Here is a 4,523-nt window from a genome sequence, read left to right on the forward strand (position 1 = left end):
CACTGTTCCGGTCACCCCTTCTGTACGTAGCACTGACACACTGTTCCGGTCACCCCTTCTGTATATAGCACTGACACACTGTGCCCATCACCCCTTCTGTATATAGCACTGACACACTGTCCCCATCACCACTTCTGTATATAGCACTGACACACAGTTCCGGTCACCCCTTCTGTTTATAGCACTGACACACTGTTCCGGTCACCCCTTCTGTACGTAGCACTGACACACTGTTCCGGTCACCCCTTCTGTATATAGCACTGACACACTGTCCCCATCACCACTTCTGTATATAGCACTGACACACAGTTCCGGTCACCCCTTCTGTTTATAGCACTGACACACTGTTCTGGTCACCCCTTCTGTACGTATCACTGACACACTGTTCCGGTCACCCCTTCTGTACGTAGCACTGACACACTGTCCCGGTCACCCCTTCTGTATATAGCACTGACACACTGTTCCGGTCACCCCTTCTGTACGTAGCACTGACACACTGTCCCGGTCACCCCTTCTGTATATAGCACTGACACACTGTGCCCATCACCCCTTCTGTATATAGCACTGACACACTGTCCCCATCACCCCTTCTGTATATAGCACTGACACACTGTTCCGGTCGCCCCTTCTGTATATAGCACTGACACACTGTTCTGGTCACCCCTTCTATACGTAGCACTGACACACTGTTCCGGTCACCCCTTCTGTACGTAGCACTGACACACTGTTCCGGTCACCCCTTCTGTATATAGCACTGAGACACTGTTCCGGTCACCCCTTCTGTATATAGCACTGACACACTATTCCGGTCACTCCCTCTGTATATAGCACTGACACACTGTTCCGGTCACTCGTTATGTATATAGCACTGACACACTGTTCCGGTCACCCCTTCTGTACGTAGCACTGACACACTGTTCCGGTCACCCCTTCTGTACGTAGCACTGACACACTGTTCCGGTCACCCCTTCTGTATATAGCACTGATACACTGTTCCGGTCACCCCTTCTGTATATAGCACTGACACACTGTTCCGGTCACCCCTTCTGTACGTAGCACTGACACAGTGTTCCGGTCACCCCTTCTGTACGTAGCACTGACACACTGTTCCGGTCACCCCTTCTGTACGTAGCACTGACACACTGTTCCGGTCACCCCTTCTGTATATAGCACTGATACACTGTGCCCGTCACCCCTTCTGTATGTAGCACTGACACACTGTTCCGGTCACCCCTTCTGTATATAGCACTGACACACTGTTCCGGTCACCCCTTCTGTACGTAGCACTGACACACTGTTCCGGTCACCCCTTCTGTACGTAGCACTGACACACTGTTCCGGTCACCCCTTCTGTACGTAGCACTGACACACTGTTCCGGTCAGCCCTTCTGTATATAGCACTGAGACACTGTTCCGGTCACCCCTTCTGTATATAGCACTGACACACTGTTCCGGTCACCCCTTCTGTACGTAGCACTGACACACTGTTCCGGTCACCCCTTCTGTACGTAGCACTGACACACTGTTCCGGTCACCCCTTCTGTATATAGCACTGACACACTGTCCCGGTCACCCCTTCTGTATATAGCACTGACACACTGTGCCCATCACCCCTTCTGTATATAGCACTGACACACTGTGCCCATCACCCCTTCTCTATATAGCACTGACACACTGTTCCGGTCGCCCCTTCTGTATATAGCACTGACACCCTGTTCTGGTCACCCCTTCTGTATATAGCACTGACACACTGTTCTGGTCACCCCTTCTATACGTAGCACTGACACACTGTTCCGGTCACCCCTTGTGTATATAGCACTGACACACTGTTCCGGTCACCCCTTCTGTACGTAGCACTGACACACTGTTCCGGTCACTCCTTCTGTACGTAGCACTGACACACTGTTCCGGTCGCCCCTTCTGTATATAGCACTGACACACTGTTCTGGTCACCCCTTCTATACGTAGCACTGACACACTGTTTGTTACAGAAGCATTAGTTATTTTGTTGTGAAGAACTTATTTCCCAGCAGCAATGCCTGAACCAGCCAAGCCAGCGCCTAAGAAGGGCTCCAAGAAAACTGTAACAAGTATCATTTCATAAAGGGTTAACTCTGTTCAGTTTTGAGAAAACTATTTTCTGAGGCAGGTTTCCTAGCATATTGTGTACTGTAATTAAGTTTATGTGATAAGCATTCACTGCTAGGTGATAAGAAGGACTCAATTGTTTTCTTGTGTTTACTTGTTATCTGCGGTGGCCTGTCCAAGGGTGTTGTCTAAATGTGTGATGGGGGTGTTACGGTTACCCTTAGTCTCGCTGAGAGATGGACCGCTTAGTAGCCTGGATCCCTATTGCTAAAGAGGGGAGAAGCTGCTTTCCATAGTATTCTATATGAGTCTCGCAAATATAGAATAATCTCCCTTAGCTGCAGTACAGCTAGGATACCCTTCTGCCCACAAAAACGAGTCAACGCTGCGATTGAGGGTCAAACAAGAGCTCAGGACTGGGATGCCCAGCCTGCTTTTTATTAAGGTTACATGCACACAGGGCACTCCCAGGGGGAGAGGGGGGGAAGCACAAAATCCCCCATCACACATTTAGATAGAGAGCACTGTCCTTTGACAGGCCACAATAGGATTACAGTACTTAAGATAACAAGTTTACAAGTTCATCTTATCAATTAGCAGTCTGGCTCCAGAGGTGATTAGACAATAGTTTCTAAAAGCTGAAAAAAAAGAGTTAACTCTTTATGAAATGAAACTTGTTACAGTTTTCTTGGAGCCCTTCTTAGGCGCTGGCTTGCTGGTTCAGGCATTGCTGCTGGGAAATAAGCTCTTCACAACAAAATAACTAATGCTTCTGTAACATTGCTCCCTTTCTGTGGAACACTCTGGCAGACACGGTCTGACCCCTTTTCGGGGCAGACTAAGGCTGTCCAGACCGCTGGTTATGCGGGGCTGAGGTCGGTTTGTCTGGACAACCCGTCGGCGTTGCCATTCTGTTTCCCAGGTCTGTAAGTAATGGTGAAATTGAAGGTTTGCAACGATAAGCTCCAACGTAATAGCCTGCCGTTATCTCCAGAGACCCGGTTCAGCCACACCAACGGGTTATGGTCGGTGACCAGAGTGAACTCCTGACCATATAAATAGGGAGTCAATTTCTTTAATGCCCACACCAAAGCCAAACACTCCTTTTCGACCGCTGCATAGCTGACTTCGCGGGGCAGGAGCTTCCGGCTGATGTAGGCAACTGGATGCTCCCCTCCATCTTCGCCTACTTGGCTGAGGACGGCTCCCAGCCCGAACATGGAAGCATCTGTATGGACGATAAAACGTTTGTTAAGGGCTGGGGCCGCCAAGACAGGAGCGTTAATTAGAGCATTTTTGAGAGCCTGGAAAGCCGTTTCACAGTGGGGAGACCACAGGACCTGTCGAGGTAAGTTCTTCTTGGTCAAGTCAGTCAGGGGTTTGGCAAGTGTGCTGTAGTCTGGTACGAACCGTCTATAGTACCCTGCCGTGCCCAGGAAGGCTAGGACCTGAGTCTTAGTGATGGGGGTGGGCCAATTGGCGACAGCTTCTATTTTGGCCGGCTCTGGTCGCTGCTTTCCACACCCCACCCGGTGACCCAGGTACTGTACCTCGGCCATCCCAAAGTGGCATTTTTCTGGCTTCAGAGTCAGGCCAGCAGCCCGGATCTGATCCAGAACCATTCCCACATGAGCTAAGTGGTCCTCCCAGGACTCACTGTGGATCGCTATGTCGTCCAGGTAGGCACAAGCAAAACTCTGGAAGCCATCCAGGAGCCTATCCACCAAGCGCTGGAATGTAGCTGGGGCATTCTTCATCCCAAACGGCATTACCCTAAACTGATATAAGCCGAATGGGGTGACGAATGCCGACTTGGGGATAGCCTCCGGGGCCAGGGGAATCTGCCAGTAACCTTTGCAGAGGTCAATAGTGGTCAGGTAATTTCCCCTGGCTATACGATCGAGTAGCTCGTCTACCCTGGGCATAGGGTAAGCGTCCGTCACGGTATTTTCATTGAGCCTCCGATAGTCTACGCAGAACCGGGTGGTCCCATCTTTCTTGGGCACCAAGACAACTGGGGAGGCCCAGGGACTATCGGAGGGCTCAATTACCCTGAGCTGGAGCATCTCATCGATCTCCTTCTTCATTCCTGTCCTAACTGCTTCGGGGATTCGGTACGGAGCCTGGCGCAAGGGAGCTTGTCCCGGAGTATCTACCTGGTGGGTGGTTAAAGTAGTGTACCCTGGCTTCGGGGAGAAGGTGAGGTGTTTGGACTGGAGGAGTTGGTTGAGCTGCTCCCTTTCAGTGGGGCTAAGTCGGTCCCCTATCTGAACCTGCGCCACTATACCTGTGGGGAGGCTCTTTTCTAATAGGTCTGGAATGGGTAAACTGTCGGGGTCTTCCTGAGGGGAACAACATACGGCCGTCACGTTCTCTGGTCGCTCAAAATATTCCTTGAGCATGTTTACATGGAATGTCTTTCTAAGATTGTTGTC

Source organism: Bombina bombina, chromosome 9, assembly GCF_027579735.1.
Source record: "Bombina bombina isolate aBomBom1 chromosome 9, aBomBom1.pri, whole genome shotgun sequence".
NCBI lineage: Eukaryota > Metazoa > Chordata > Amphibia > Anura > Bombinatoridae > Bombina > Bombina bombina.